The sequence below is a fragment of the Nicotiana attenuata genome, unplaced genomic scaffold (genome assembly GCF_001879085.1).
Source record: "Nicotiana attenuata strain UT unplaced genomic scaffold, NIATTr2, whole genome shotgun sequence".
Classification (NCBI taxonomy): Eukaryota; Viridiplantae; Streptophyta; class Magnoliopsida; order Solanales; family Solanaceae; genus Nicotiana; species Nicotiana attenuata.
In genome coordinates, this window is record NW_017672745.1 from 149,565 (window position 1) to 166,630 (window position 17,066).

At 37.9% G+C, this 17,066-nt stretch overlaps 1 long non-coding RNA gene across 3 annotated transcripts; it reads left to right on the forward strand.

Annotated features, from left to right (window-relative positions):
- Positions 1 to 1,631: 1,631 nt before the first annotated feature.
- LOC109214349 lies at positions 1,632 to 6,534 on the forward strand. Of its 3 annotated transcripts, none has more exons than XR_002066165.1 (5): positions 1,632 to 1,717; positions 4,151 to 4,251; positions 4,972 to 5,075; positions 5,323 to 5,439; positions 6,317 to 6,534. It is a non-coding gene; the product is annotated as an uncharacterized LOC109214349 (long non-coding RNA). The 3 variants fall into 3 exon arrangements; XR_002066164.1 differs by having other exon boundaries at positions 5,372 to 5,439; XR_002066166.1 differs by lacking the exon at positions 5,323 to 5,439.
- The last annotated feature ends 10,532 nt before the right edge of the window (positions 6,535 to 17,066 follow it).

Below are 17,066 nucleotides of genomic sequence, written 5' to 3' on the forward strand. Positions count from 1 at the left end.
ATTTTGATGGTTCGTTTAGCTCCGTTGGGTAATTTTGGATTTAGGAGTGTGTTCGGATGGTGATTTGGAGGTCTGTAGTTGAATTAGGCTTGAAATGGCGAAAATTGGAAATTTGGAAGTTTGCCCGAGAGTGGACTTTGTGATACCGGGATCGGATTAAAGTTCGGGGAGTTGGGTAGGTCCGTGGTGTCATTTGTGACTTGTGCACAAAATTTGAGGTCAATCGTACGTGATTTGATGGGTTTCGGCAAGTTGAATTCCATAGTTTTCATTAGGCTTGAATTAGGGTGCGATTTCTGTTTTTGATGTTGTTTGATGTGACTTGAGGGCTCAACTAAGTTTGTATCAGGTTTTAGGACTTGTTGGTGTGTTTGGTTGAGTTCCCGGGGGCCTCGGGTTGATTTCGGATGATTTTCAGATCAAGTTTGGAGTGAAAAGGGGTGTTGTAGTTAAAGCCTTCTGGTGTAATCGCACCTGCGGAGCTTTTGTCGCGGGTGCAAGCTAGCAGGTGCGGGCTGGGAAGCGCACAACCGACCTAGGATGGAGGTGTGCAGTGGTTGCAGGTGCGAGGCAATTTCCGTACCTGCATGGTCGCAGATGCGGCGTCATGGGAGCAGAAGCGGAGTTGGCCAGTGGGGAGCTTGTGCAGGTGTGACAGAAATTCCGCACCTGTGATTGCGCACATGCGGAGGCAGGACCGCAGAAGAGAAGGGAGCCTTAGGGGCATGTCCGCAGAAGCGAAGGATTTTCCGCAAAAGCGGAACCGCGGGTGCGGTTAAGTGGTCTGCAGAAGCGAAAAGGTTGGGCAGATTATTTAATTCGAGGGTTTCATGATTTCTCTCATTTCGGACTTTGCAAACTCGGTCTAAGGCAATTTTTTGAGGATTTTCGAGGGGTTTCTTGAGGTAAGTCACTTGTGCTCATTTTTTATTCGATAATCTTGTTTCCACATTGAATTTTCCACCTAGTTTGTGTGTTTTTAAGGTGGAATTTGGGAGTTAAGGCTAGGGATTTGGATAGTCTAAATTGGGGATTTGGGTGTCGATTTGGTGTTGGAATTTGGTAAATTTGGTATTGTTAGAATTGTGGAGAAATGGGCTTCCGAATTTTGTGACTATTATTAGGTTCCGAGAAGTGGGCCCGGGGGGGCGGCTTTTGAGTTTACTTTTTGACTTTTGATTAAGAGCTTAGTAATTTCTTATGGAATTGATTCCTTTAGCTCGTGTTGATTATATCAAATTGTTTGTGGCTAGATTCGAGGCATTCTGAGGTCGTTTTGTGAGGAAAAGGTATGTTGGAGTAGAGATTTGCACGGCTTGAGGTAAGTAACAGTTCTAAATTTGGTCCTGAGGGTATGAAACCATGTACTACGTGTCATGTGATTGGTGTTGAGATGATGCACATGTTAGGTGATGGGCGTGTGGGTGTGCACCGTAGAAGTTGTTACCCGTATATCCTCCATGTGTTATAGAATTGAGTTATAAATCATCTTAGAAATCTTGTTTAGGCTATGTATTGGTACTATAGAGACCCACAGAGGTCGTGTTACATGTTGAATTATCTGCTAAATTGTTGTTTTGTACTCATTACAGTTTCACTTGCATATTCACTACTAGAAATTGGAGCTATGGCTCATCAGCAAATCGAGTCGAGGTCGCGCTAGGCTGCTGCTCTTCGTAATCTCCTTCTCGGGCGAACTCGGCTGAGAAATCGAGTGGTAAGAACCTTTCTTCTCTCTCTGTATTTACCAATTGTATGAATCTATTTCTCAATTTGGACTGCATGTTCTTGTTTTTGGCTGAATATACTGTGTTTTTGAGTTTGAATATGTGCTCCCCTGATATGTTGCTCAGTTTCTGTATACTTTCTGTCGACTGTTAGTTCTCTAAAAGTTGCAGTAGTTGTGCAGTTTTATCTAAAGAATTGATTTATCTCTTGATTTGCTTTCTAATATTGTTTGAGTTGAAGTTTATTTTTGGAGTTTACATGTTTTGACAATCAGTAAGTTCTGCACCAATAGTTTAAATTAGGTTGTGGAGTTTGGTGAATGCAACTCTCTTCGTTTTGGTTCGAAGAGAGTATCCTGTTCTCTACAGGGAAAGGTAATTGAAATTTGTATTTGTTTTGAGTCTGATGAAAATCTATGACATTAAAGGGGGTTTCATTGTAAGATATCAAAGGACAGAAGCTAAAGAGATGCACTCTTTTAATCAAAGGTGATACTTGCTAAAAGATTTCTCTCCATCCTTCACTTGATATCTACATTATGAGTTCATTTTTAGAATTGCATAAATTTTTGTTTTTTAACTGGAAGAAATGAACCACTCTTTCTTTAAAAACTACTCCATCACTTAAAGGGGAAAAATAAAAATAAAAACTCAACCGATACAGCTATATCCTTGCCTCTGGATGAGAATTGAAATGAGTTTGGCTCTCTTACTTCCTTGCATCAAGTAAATACTGCTAGCTTTTGAACAATTTAATAGCTATGCACTTCCCACTTGTATCTTTATCCCATCAGACGGTCGATTTGAATTGCATCGTTTATAAACATCCAATATGTCCACAAAATGCATTTGCTGCTTCACATGCTTACTTAAATATCTTCTTGTAATAAACTGGCATTCTGACCTTCTTGTTGGACCTTGTTGACGTGGTTTGGACGACCTGTTTTTGTTTTGCAATTCTCATTGGAGGTCATCTAATATTTACTTCCTCCTTTACCTTTTCATCCCAACTCTTCTTTTTTGTACGAGCCTTGTTAGTTTTTCCACTATGCATAGGTGATAAATCACCTTTTCTTGCTGCCTCTGCCCGGTATTGTTGCAAAATTGCATCTTCTTCTCCTTCCTCATACATATCTCTTCCCACATTCAGTGGATGTGGAAAATTATCGACGAGGTCATGTGTCATCAATGCATTTCCATGTTGTGTATTTGCCAAGGCTGTAGTGTTTTGTTTTTGTTGTAGGACTTGCATCTTATTTTTGTTCTTAGTTACATTTCCAGTGCTAACAACTTGAGATGAAGAGTTTAGGGGTTTAGAGCTTACCAAAGCTTCCAGTAGCTTTCTATCCTCCAAAGAGATTACTGGTTTGCATATATCCAGCTGCTGTTGTCCAGATTTTGACTTCGATCCTGCAGCAGTTGGCGTGGTTGTAATCTGCTGCTGTTGTTCTTTTTGTGAAGTCATTTCTGCACCTCGTTGAATGACTGCAATCTACTGTTCTTGCCCAGCCTTAATATGCATTGATGCCTTAGTAGTGCTGGGAACATCCTGCTGCGGACCAGTAGTTGAAAGCTTTAGTTCATGACCTGGATGTTGCTGTTGTTCAGCCTTGATAGGCGTTACTGCTTTTGTTATTGTTGCTGCATTTTGGTCGTCAAAAGCAATAACAGCTTGCTTGTTTTGGAATAGGTGCTGCTGCCCAGTTTTAGGAGTTACTGCATTTTGCAGCATGTTATCACCTAAAGTGCTTGTACCAAGTAGTTGTTGCCCAGCATATGATGGTGTTACTGTTTTAAGAATCAGTGTACCACCTGGTGAATTCCTGGGAATAAATGCTGGTGCATTCATGTTAAGCTTGCTTTTTTGACTGGAAATAGAAACATTATCTTTTTTTTGTCATTGTTGGTGAGCCAACTGAAAGCATGTCTTCCTCGTCACTCTCTTGAGCTTCATAGTCAGTAGATTGCCCATCATCTTTATCCACCCAATCCTCTACTTCATGTTCCACATATTGGGCATCCCATGTTTTGGATTTGCTAACCCTCTCTCTCAAAGTTGATTGACCAACTGTTGGGCAACCCTTTTATATTTAACTTTTAACTTGTTTAGTTTATACTATATCCTTAATGACATGCATGCTCCTTTAAACATAGAAATATCACGGCATATAAGACCACAACTTCTAAAGATACTTTTGATATGAGTCAAAAGTCTTCTTTTCTTGAACTTCGTTTTTAATCAACACTGGCGGAATATAAATGAAACGAAGGTAGTAAATTAACGTGATTTTGAGACATGGACTATCCAAATTATAAGTCGGTATGCATATTGCACTTGTACTACAAGTGTTTATAGATTATCTTTATTCAATATTTTCTCTAGTGATGCATAATTTCTCTGCTAATAATAGTATTTGATACAGCTGGTAATGGACCGGCAATGTCTCCAATGCCAATGGGTTCGCCAGAGGGTTCAATACTTCCGACAGAACAGCGAATTCTTAAACTGGTTCATCGTTGTCAGGTAATTAAGTCATGAACACTACACACACCAGAGTATTTATTAGATCAATTTTTAAATCTGTCTACAAAGTTGAAGCAATTTACAACAACTCAGGTCGAAAGATCTGCAATTATATGATAGGTTATGATAATTTGTTTTAAATTAAAGTAGTAATATTATTAGGAAGCAAACAGTAAATCGAAGAAATGAAAATTAAATAGGAGTAGCTTATAATCCACGAATTTCAACTACTATTAGCATCCACATTAATTTAATGTATATGATTTGTGAGATCATAGTACTAATTATCTATGAATTGTCCATTTATGACATGTTATTTATCGATGGATCGGATTAAGCAGGCCCGAAGACAACAGGGAGTAGCGGTACCTGTGGTGGAAGCTCCTTAATTTAAGTCTCCCTCTTCAAATCTCTCTTTTAATTTGACACGGCTATGCTTTATACTCTTAAATAGAAATTTAGTTAACATATTAATTTTTCTTTCTGCAGTACATCCTATCTCCAATTTCTTATCAGTACAAAATTCTGATTTCTTCTAATCTATAACATTTAATTTCATGGTGCGTACCTACTAGAATGTAGAATGCACTATACTTATAGTGATAATCTTTTTTCGGACGAATATTTTATGTCACAAGTTATAAGTGAATGCACTATACTTGTTGCTTCTTGACGGATCAATCTGAAACTGCCTTAGAACACCCTCATTCTTTATTTTAGGTGTGAGAGAAGAGATGGTAAAGCTGCTTGTTCAGCATATGACTGAGTGTTCATAGTCAGGTTATAATAACATAAATCCTAGAGACTTCACTGTGCAAGTTAAGGTTAGGAGTCTCTTGACCCATTCTTTCTATCAAGTCGTTACTTAAAGATTATATTGATTTCCATGTTTCTTGTGTTGTTTTAATTGTTCTGCGAGTTTGTGATGATTAACATCAGTTACATGTCTTGACATCTAAAAGTTGATATTCTGTTAAAATAGTTTCATTCATATTTGAATGTGTTTCTAATGAGTTGCTTTTCCTTATTATATTTGAGCCATTGAGAATTTTAACTTTGTTGGCATGGTAGAATTTTCCACCACAAAATCTCCCACGTAATATTTTGTCCAATACTGCAGAGAGAGAAAATATCCCTGTACATCGATACTTTGATGCGTTGGAGGGACCAGAATTGGACACTCTACGGGTAAGCTTTTCTCCTTGGTTTCACCCACCCATTTTAGTGGTCTGCTGAAATTTATTTTAGATGTAGATATCTTTAAAGATTACTAGCATGTGAGATCATGAATGTATCAATGCATTTGTAGTTTTGATCTTTTATGTAACCACTGCTAAAGAAAATGAAAAGTATTTTGAGGGTATGTTACATGCCGTATTGATTTTGTGCACCCGTTAGTACATAACGTTCATCACTTGGTTGAATGAATGCAACCTGCATTGGTATTAAAGGATCAGCTTATCCTCGGCTATAAGTAGTTTATTTGTCATTGTATGTTTCTTCATCTAAAGTAGGAGCAAATCCATGTATCTCTATGTCTTTTTTGGTTTTAAAGCCAAGAAGTTACATGCCTAAAATGGAACTTGAGTTCATATTGCTTAAAATATACTAAATTTTGTTGCACTGATGCTTCTGAGATACACATTTCTGCACTTCTACACATGAGATGTCTTTTCTTTCTTTCCGTTTTAGTACGAAAACACAAATATTCTGAATCGAGATGGTAATGTTGGTAACACATGTTTCTTTCCTGTACAGGCTTCTGAGCAAAGTATGTCCTGATATGAAATCAGGAATTAGCTAGTGGTCACAAAACAAATTTGTGCAAACTGATTTCTTTTCCTTTTATCCTATAATGGGATTAATTTGATATGTTGTTCTTTTTTAGTAGCTTGCATGTACATTTAATGTCCAAATTTGGGTCTAGGTAATGTGTTTCTGTAGAAGAGCTTGGCTCATGACTAGCATCTTGTATGTCCATTATTTTCCTTTTCTCTTTTGATCAATTTATTTAGTCTAGGCATTCCAGATGAAAGGTAATGACTTTATTTATCCTCTTTTGTAGGTGGAGTAGATCAAGAAATAGAAGATGAAGGCAATGAAGATGTGGACCTTACTTAAAATGAATTTTGAATTGCTATAGATGAATGTTCTAGGAATCTTTTGTTGTCAACATTTTGAAACTTACTATCTTGAAATGTATTAAACTTATGCACTTGGGGTAGAACATTTACTTTTATGGATATTATTAGCCTGTTGGACAAGTTATAATATTAATAATTTCATTTTGTTGATTTATTTAAATTTTAGTGTTATTATAATTTATTTTATATATATATTACAATAGGAGCTATATTTTCTGTTTTATATGAACTGTTACAATAGCCTACCACAACCGTTGCAATAGGACACAAATGGCGTTCCGTTAGAATGTAAACCGTTCCAATAGATCCAGTCAACCGTTCCAAAATGCCCTCTAAACCGTTCCAATAGGTATTTAAAACCGTAGCGATACAAAAACAACCGTTACAATAGCTTAAAGAGACCGTTGTTATATCCATAAATAACCGTAACAATAGCTTACAAAAGTGTTGCATTAGATAATATGGTAACGGTTATGAGCCGTTGCATATTATAGTAACGGTTTTAAACCGTTCCAATTAGAAGGAATAATCGTTCCAATAGAGAAAAGGAAAACCGTTGCGATAGACTTCTCTATAGCAACGGATATGAAAACCGTTCCAAGAACCGTTCCTATAGCTCTATTGGCACGCGAGCGGATGTGACGGTCTGCAAACCGTTCCAATATCTCTACGGCAACGGTTTATCTACCTACTGGAACGGTTTTCCATGCGTTACCATAGACCAATTTTTTAGTAGTGATTATATCTCAGTCTATGTTGTTCTTCATTGATAAATTGTATCATTGTTGTTTCAGCTGATTATCATGATTATTGAGAGCCTGAGAGACTGGAGAGATTGATGACTGAGTGAGGCCGAGGGCCTGATTGTGAGGATGTTTATGGGATCGGGCTGCATGCCGCAGCATGTTTTATTGATTTATGCCATGATTGGCTTATTATAGCGCTTGGGTTGAAGGAGCCCCTCCGGAGTCTGTACACACCCCCAGTGAGCACATGTACCTACTGAGTGCGAGTGTTGAGCGCGAGTGCCGAGCGATTGGGAGAAATGAGATACTGTGAGGAAGGAGTGACTGTGACGTTGGAGTGAACGGGAGGACTGAGTGACTGTTACTCTGAGATTATGCATTTGATTTCATTACTGTTGTCAAAGCTTTACTTATTAAATTCTGTTTTGGTTCATTTTCTATCTAAAAGTGTTGGAAATTAATGAGTAGTCGGCTTGCCTAGTACCACATTTGGCGCCATCACGACAGGCTATGTTTTGGGTCGTGACAAGTTGGTATCGGAGCCTAGGTTACATAGGTCTCACGAGTCATGAGCAGGTTTAGTAGAGTCTTGCGGATCAGTACGGAGACGTCTGTACTGATCTTCGAGAGGTTGTCGAACCCTTGAAACATCACATTCTTGTATTCTTGTCATACGGATTTGTTGATTCCGATAACTAAATTTCTGTTATTCTTTTCTCTCACAGATAGTGAGGACACGTGCTATCGGACAGGACGGAGAGCCACTAGTACCACCGGCTAGGGCCATGAGAGGTCAAGACCATGGTAGGTCAGAGGTGAAGCTCGTACAGCAGCTAGAGTAGCACCTGCAGATCCACTAGTCGCTCCAACTAAGGAGAGGATACCAAATACAGTTGAGCCAACAGGGCCAGCTCAGGCAACAGTTTTGCCCATTGTGATTCCAGGCCTCTAGGAGCCTTTGGCTCAGATTTTGACCGTGTGCACTAGCCTTGCTCGGGCAGTATCAATTCCGGCCGCAGAAACCATTTCTTAGGCCGGGGGAAGTACTCAAACTCCTGCTGCCCGTACTCCAGAGCAGATGGTGCCGGGACTTCAGACATCGGGGGTACTACCAGCCCAGCCGGTATCTGCTGAGGCTCAGGTGGATCCCATTATGACTGATGACGAGCAGCGGAGACTAGAGAGATTTGGGAGGCTTCATCCTCCATCATTTAACGAGGCTGAGTCAGAGGATGCCCAGGGCTTCTTGGATTGGTGCCAGCGGATTCTTCGCATGACGGGTATTCTGGAGACTAGTTGGGTCTCGTTCACTACTTTTCAGCTTACTGGGTTGCCTTCAGATGGTGGGAAGCTTATGAGAGGCGCAGGCCAGTCGGTGCAGCACTACTTACATGGCATGAGTTCTCCGTTATCTTCTTGGAGAAGTTCATGCCGCAGTCTCCCAGGGAAGAGCTGCACAGATAGTTTGAGCAGCTACGTCAGGAGGGCATGTCTGTGACCCAGTACGAGATGAGGTTTTCAGAGTTGGCTCATCACCCAGTTTGGTTGGTTCCCACTGACAGGCAGAGGATTTGGAGGTTCATTGATGGCCTCACATAGTTGCGGTTGCTTATGACTCGGGAGAGGGTATTTGGTGCTACTTTCGACGAGGTGGTTGACATTGCTCGGTAGATAGAGATAGTCTGTAGTCAAGAGCGCTAGGAGAGGGAGGCGGGAGGCCTCGAGGTTCGGGCAGTTTCGGTGGTGTTCCTTCTAGGGGCAGTCCTACCACAGCAGGGGTCGTCCTTATAGGCCCGCTCAGATGGCTCGTCCAGTTCACTCTGGTGCATTATCCAGTCATGGTTCATACAGCGCTCGTCAGGATCAGTCATCTCTTAGTGCCCTTCCAGCTTAGAGTTTTTCCCATGCTCCATCGGTTCAGGGTTCATCTATGCCAGGTCCTTCTAGCAGTTATCCCGGTATGCGAGGCTCCCTTTAGTCCCCACCACCATCACCGGGGAGTTGCTTTGAGTGCGAGGAGTTTGGGCATATGTGGAGGAAGTGTCCTCATCGCTCGAGAGGTCCAGTTTAGTAGAGGAGTCAGGCTGCGACCTCCGCACCAGTTAGTTCACCACCTGCCCAGCCAGCTCGGGATGGGCCCGGCAGCTAGAGGTTTCCCTAGACGGAGAGGCTGATCAAGTGGCGGTTAGGCTCAATTCTATGCTATTCCCACTAGGCCAGATGTTGTTGATTCAAATACAATGATCACAGGTATTGTCTCAGTATGTCACAGGGATGCTTCTGTATTATTTGACCCTGGTTCCACTTATTCCTATGTATCATCATATTTTGCTCATTTTATGGATATGCCTCGTAAGTCCTTAGTTTTATCTGCTCATGTATCTAGGCCGGTGGGCGATATTATTGTAGTGGACCATGTATATCGATCGTGTGTAGTGACTATTGGGGGATTGGAGACGAAAGTTGATCTCTTTTTTCTTAGTATGGTTGATTTTAACGTGATCTTGGGTATGGATTGGTTGTCTCCATGTCATGCTATGTTGGATTGTCACGCTAAGGCCATGACGTTGGCGATGCCGGGATTGCCAAGGATTCAATGGAGAGGTTCTCTAGATTATGTTCCCAACAGAGTGATTTCATATTTGAAGGCCCAAATGGATAGTTGGGAAGGGTTGTTTATCTTATTGGGCCTTTGTGAGGGATGTTGGTGCCAATACCCTTACTATTGATTCTGTTCCAGTGGTACGAGATTTTCCGGATGTGTTTCTTGCAGACCTACCGGGTGTCATTGGCGCAGTAGCGGAGTTGATCAGTGGGGAGCTTGCGCAAGTGTGATGGAAATTCTGCACCTACGATTGCGCAGATGCGGAAGCAGGACCGTAGAAACGAAGGGAGCATTAGGGGCATGTCCGCAGAAGCGAAGGATTTTCCGCAAAAAACCAGAACCGCAGGTGCGGTTAAGTGGTCCGCATATGCGAAAGGGCTGGGAAGATTATTTAATTCGAGGGTTTTGTGATTTCTCTCATTTTGGACTTTGCAAACTTGATCTAAGGCCATTTTTGTGAGGATTTTCGAGGGGTTTCTTGAGATAAGTCACTTGTGCTCATTTATATTCGATAATCTTGTTTCCTAATTGAGTTTCCCACCTAGTTTGTATGTTTTTAAGGTGGAATTTGGGATTTGAGGCTAGGGATTTGGAGAGTCTAAATTGGGGATTTGGGTGTCGATTTGGTGTTAGAATTTGATAAATTTGGTATGGTTAGACTCGTGGCGGAATGGGTTTTCGAATTTTGTGACTATTATCGGGTCCCAAGAAGTGGGCCCGGGGGGACAAATTTTGAGTTGACTTTTTGACTTTTGATTCAGAGCTTAGTAATTTCTTATGGAGTTGATTCCTTTAGCTTGTGTTGATTATATCGAATTGTTTGTGGTTAGATTGGAGGCATTCGGAGGCCGTTTCGCGAGGCAAAGGTGTGTTGGAGTAGAGATTTGCATGGCTTGAGGTAAGTAACAGATCTAAATTTGGTTCTGAGGGTATGAAACCCCGTACTACATGTCATCTGATTGGTGTTGAGGTGACGCACATGCTAGGTGATGGGCGTATGGGCGTTAACCGTAGTAATTGTGACTTGGTCAATTCCATGGAACTATATAGTTGAATAATCTGTTGTTATCCGTATATCCTCCATGTCTTATAGAAATTGAGCTACAAATCATGTTAGAGATCTTGTTTAGGCTATGTATTGGTACTATAGGGACCCAGAGAGGTCGTGTTACATGTAGAATTATTTGCTAAATTGTTGTTTTGTACTCAGCCACAGTTTTACTTGCATATTATATCTCAGTCTCTGTTGCTCTTTACTGATACATTATATCATTGTTGTTTGGGCTTATTATCATGATTATTGAGAGCCCGAGAGACTGGAGAGATTGATGGTTGAGTGAGGCCGAGGGCCTGATTGTGAGGATGTTTATGGGATCGGGCTGCATGCCACAGCATGTTTTATTGATTTATGCCATGATTGGCTTATTATAGCGCTTGGGCTGAATGAGCCCCTCCGAAGTTTGTACACATCCCCAGTGAGCGCAGGTACCTACTGAGTGCGAGTGCGAGTGCCGAGCGACTGGGAGAAATGAGAGACTGTGAGGAATGAGTGACTGTAAGGTTGGAGTAAATGAAGGACTGATTGACTGTTACTCTGAGATTATGCATTTGATTTCATAACTGTTGTGCTTGAGCTGGCATATATCACTGTCATGAAATTTCTGAGAGATAATATATCATGTTGCAGTTGAACTTGACATGAATTTACTATTTTACCTTAATTGTCGAACTTGAAAGCATGCCTATCTTCCTATGGTGTAATTTCTGTAATTGAACTATATCCGTGAAGCTCGTCACTACTTTCAGTCCATTAGGTAGTCTTATTACTTACTGAGTTGGTTGTACTCACGCTACGCCTTGTACTTCGTGTGTAGATCCAGGTGTTTATGCACACGGCGGTTGTTGATTATATGCGCAGCTTGATCATTCGGAGATTTCAAGGTAGCTGCACGACGTTCGCAGACCTTGACTCTCCTTCCCTATCTTTCAGGTTTATGTATTTAGTTTCAGTTTTTTTCATAGACAGTATTTTCAGACTTGTGTTGTATAGACGCTCATGTACTCAGTAACACCCTGATTTTGGGAATTTTTGAGTTGAGTTTTGACCTTTTTATCCAGTTATGAAAGCTTTACTTATTAAATTCTATTTTAGTTCATCTTCTATCTAAAAGTGTTGGAAATTAATGAGTTGTCGGCTTACCTAGTACCACGTTAGGCACCATCACGACAGGCTAAGTTTTGGGTCATGACGATTTTACGTATATGAAATAAGGAATCTGCTCGTTTCTTTCTCTCTATGAAACATCAAACCCTAGTTAGTTTCTTCTTAAAGTCATGTTGATTCCAGTTTGTAACAATGTTTGTGTCTTTGAAGTTTGGTTAGACTCAAAATTTAGAAAATTGATTTTACTGAGTAATGAAGACTACACCTAGTTTTATTGGAAACAAGTAGTAGAAAAAATTTGTAGAAGGACTTGATTTATGCAAGTATATGATACTCATATTATTCCTCAACTTAATATTATTTCTATTCACCAGGAAAAATGTGTAAACACTAACAACAAAAATTTTACAACAAAAGAAATTATTATTTTCTTACTACGATACTTCTAATATGTATATCTTAACAAAGGGAGGGGGGGGGGGGGGAAGAGATGCTCCAAGCAACACAAAGAGAAAAAATAAAAGAGAAACTATATTTCCAGAACCAAGGTATTTTTGGTAACTAACTTTGTATTAATCACCAAAAGAAGTCATTACAAAATCATAGCTAGACTTGACATAATCATCTATCTTAAAGATAACAAAAAAGACAAACGATAAACCTACCCAACCTGAGCAGAAGGAATATAAGATTAAAATATAAGGGTGGGCAGTAATATCCTAGCTCCAGCTAATACTCTCACGTTACAGATATAGACAATTTCTCTTGCAATGCTTTCTCGGTCCCTGCTTCTTTCTCAGAGGTGGATGTAGTATTCTAGTAACGAGTTTAATTGGACACGTAATTTGATAGGAGGATGTGGCAGTCAAGGATTAAGGTAGTAAATTAATAGGTAGTCGAGCGTTCTCCCTATGTCTTCTCAATTCGATAGCATTAGTGTTAGTATGATATCTCTTTATTCTTAGATTGTTATTACTACCTAGTGTTTACTTGCTTTCTTGGTTTCGGTCTTCTTGATTTATCTTCTGTTTGTTACTACTTGTTGCCGTTACTTCTTTTCATTCTTTCTTTAGCCGAGAGTCTATCGCAAATAGCTTCTCTGCCCTTCCAGAATAGGTTTAAGGTTGCGTACATCTTACCCTCCCCTGACTCCACTCATGGAATTTCTTGTTAACATCTCATGAACTAATAACAACTAAAATGACAGCATAATCCACTAACATGCTATAGATTAAAATTGTATCTAATACAAAATTCTATGTCCTAATGTATATTTTATTCGCAATATAATAAAATATGAACTATTTCATTAGTTTACAAAATTCTAAGTCCTAATACATATTTTATTCACAATATAATAATATCAATCAATATACATTCAAACAATTTGATTATTGTACAAGACACAAGTATTATAATTTGAACTATTCAAATATTTATCTTAAAATATTTCGTAAATAAATTTTATACACAAGAAACAATGGCTTTGATACCACTGAAGGATTACATATAGATGTTCGTAACGCAAAGCGGAAGACAATAACAATCCTATGCAGATCTTTTTCCTTTTTATATATAACAGATTATAATTAGCGGGACTTTAAGTCAAGAGGACTCCAACAAGTCTTCTCTGCAACTTTGTATCAAGGTCCCTGTTTGGGGTCATGTAACAACACTCCACTTGAAAAAATGAAAACAACCTTTTACCATCTTTAGAGTCTGGTGATACCATTTTATTATTTAATTAGATGGTATTATTAACTTAAAAATTAAGTAAAATGTAGAAGAGAAGAAAAAGTAAGTCCAAAATTTATAAGCAAAAATACTAGTAGATTCCATATACGTAGCTACGACCTTTGCGTATATAGATTTACATATGCAACTATGGCTCATTTTTATCTCTAGATGTCTCTTTCCATGATTTTCACATGTGTATTCCACCTTTGTGAATATAAAGATGATGTGTTAAACTATGGCTTTGCTTCATTCTTTAGTCTTTTAGCTTCTTTTCTTTCTTTTTTTCTTCTTGCAGCAAGATTTATTAAAAATATGGGATGATAGAATATTATTATTTATATTATATTTTAAATTTTTATTTGTTTACATATAAAATCTCATGAATAACTTATGTCAATCATGTCTCTACCTATATAGAGCTAATTCCTCCTAAACCATGCAGAAAAAACACAAATAGCTCCAAATATGGGAACCTCAATCAAATTAGGGCAATACTTAATAAGAGTTTAGGTATAAGAAATTACTCTAAATACTTATTTAAAAATAATAAAAGACCAAACTTACATAAATATCTTTACTACTATTATTAGAAATTTTAATTTTACGTACAAAATTATAAAATATGAGCTTGATAAGTCAAGGAATCAGTTGATAACCTTTGAGGCCTTAAATATACTGATCTATTATTTAAGATTATTTTTTATATTTTAAACTTTGCTTTTTGAGAATTAGTAAATTCTTTGATTAAATACAATTACTATATAGTTTATATTTTAGAAAAATCTAACTTTTATATTTAAAATTTATTATTTCTTATTTATCTCTGTTTTCTTTTTGGTAGTTCTTGTAATGACTTTGGTAATCAAAGAATAATATTTATTAACTATTTATTGTGGTTAAATAATACTATCGATATGGTAAGTGCATAACAAAAAGGTATAACTAGCTTGCGGAGTTTATTGTCTCTTCGAATTTTGTGGCTATATTAGTTTGTCATAACAAATAGTTATAGTTATTAAGCAAACTATTGCTACAATTATTTATAACATGAATAAAAAAATATTTTTTATATTCAACGTTTCTTGTAAATTATTTATTGTGGCTAAATTGTTATTATAGCTATAATAATTTCAAAGAGTGGCAAAACGTATATTGAGTTGCCAATTTTTTTTAGCAATGAGTTTGTAGTTATTAACCAAGTTATTGCTAAAGATTTTTAAAATTAATTCAAAAGTATCTATTTAACTACAATATTTTGTTTCAAGTAATTATTTATGGCTAAAGTGTTAGAATTGCTACAGTAACAAAAACTTACGATTAGCTATGCGATTCTATTGTAGCTATTAAGATAATTATTGCCATGAATTATATAGGTTTGAAGCAAAAATATCTATTTAGCTATGACATTTTGTTTCAAGTAAGTTTTTGTGGTTATAAGGTTACTATTGCTATAGTAATTATAAATTCGTTGCAAAAATATACTAGTATAGCTATAAAATTTTATTGTAGCAATAGATTTGTAGCTATTGGATCACTGTTGCCATGATAGTTAGCAACTGTAGCAAATATGAGGAATTAGCTTTGCCAATTTAATCTTTGTAGCTAAGAAATTTTACGAAATTCTAAATAGCCACAAAATTTTATTTTTTATGGCTATTGTTAAGTATTAGCCGCGATTTTTATATTTTTAGATAAGAATTTGCATATATACATGGCCATAATATATGGTGTCGCGCCCCCTTTTTCCCTCCGCGGAGAGGAGTCCGGGTTTCGACATTCATGGAGGTCTAATGACTCATTTCCTTTTGGGAATTGGGTATTTTGAAGAGTCGCCACCTAACGATTTTTAAGGTGCGTTAGGGCACCTATGGGGTTCAACTACAACTACATTTAATAACTAGAGATAGGGTAAGGGCTTGAAATTATCCCAAGGGGAAGGTGTTAGGCACCCTCAGGATCCACTAGTATGGTTCCCGGCCAGATAGTTTTTTGTGAATTTGTGCAATTAGCAAGTAAACAAATAAGGCTCAAATAATAGGGGATTTTAAATTTAAAAACACAAGTGTTTGAAAAACAATAAAGCAAGATTTTGAAAAGAGTTATAATCTAAGCATGCCTGTGAATGAAAAAGGGGTCCTAAGTTTGTTTGTAATATGGATCACATCAATGCAATACCCGGTAATCACTCCTCAAAAGAGGGGCTACACGTGGTATTAGCGCACTGGTCATCATATCCATATCTACCCTTCCTACCCCGTGAAGGTATTAAAGCGAGGATTGGTCTCGACCTCTATTGCATGTTGTTACCCGTCCCATTCCTATCAGTCCCGGAGGAATTTAGGACTACTATTCCTATAAGAAGGAGGTTCTAAGCTAACTCTTAGGTTTAAAGGTAAAATGCTAAGGCGACATACAAAACAATTAGAACTGCATTTAGAGGGGAAACATATAAACAATTAAAAGGCTCATGTATACCTCCGCAAATAATGCATACAAGCAGCATGACTTAAACACAGTTAAGGTCTGAATTTTAAATCCTAAAGCAGGGTGTTTGAGTCAGAACCAGATTCATTATATAACTCAGAAAAGAAGTCTGAATCAGGCATGTCTGCTGGTTGTAGCAGTTGATAATTAAACAGAGCAGTTCCAGTTTTATTTAAGTAATTACCTAAGGCTTGCCTAGGCGTGAACAGGATTCAGTAGTTATTCAAGATTACTGACAGTTGGAGACTATTGTTATTACCTAAACATGTTGTTCTAGGTGTTCAGCACATAGAAATTATGGGCAATTAGTTGTAAAGACTAAATGAAATTATTTTATTCCTTTTCATGCATTCGTAATTAGCCTAAGTGTGCTTAAGCGACTATAAGTGAGATCTTAAAGACATGGTATCTAAATGAAAAGAGGTGCAGAATGATGTATATATGCAGAATCTTAAACAGGATTTCTATATGCAAAAATATTACAGTTACTAGGGCATGCAGAGATGATATATTTGTTAATGTCGTTTAGCCTAAAATAGGATCTCTAAGTGTACATGGCAGTAGGAACATGATTGCAGAAATACTGGTTATTAATACATTTAACGCAGGAATTGCTAAGTGGTATGATAGTGAAATGGACATGCTGAAAAATGATAAGTGTAAATCCTAGGGAACAGGATCTCTAATGCATGAAATGAGTCCTAAGCATGGATTCTATTACGCAAGTAGAAATGTAAACCTAGTAACATGCTTTCTACCCTTTTAATAGCTAAAACATGCATATTCCCCATCCCTTTTTCACTAGCCAACCCCATAATGTTTATAAATTATTCAGACCAAATGATTGAATTACAAAAGAAGTGCAGAATAAGGAATTACAACCAAAAGAAGCCTGATCTTGACTTCCTCTCTGAGTTATGTAATTAACCACCTCA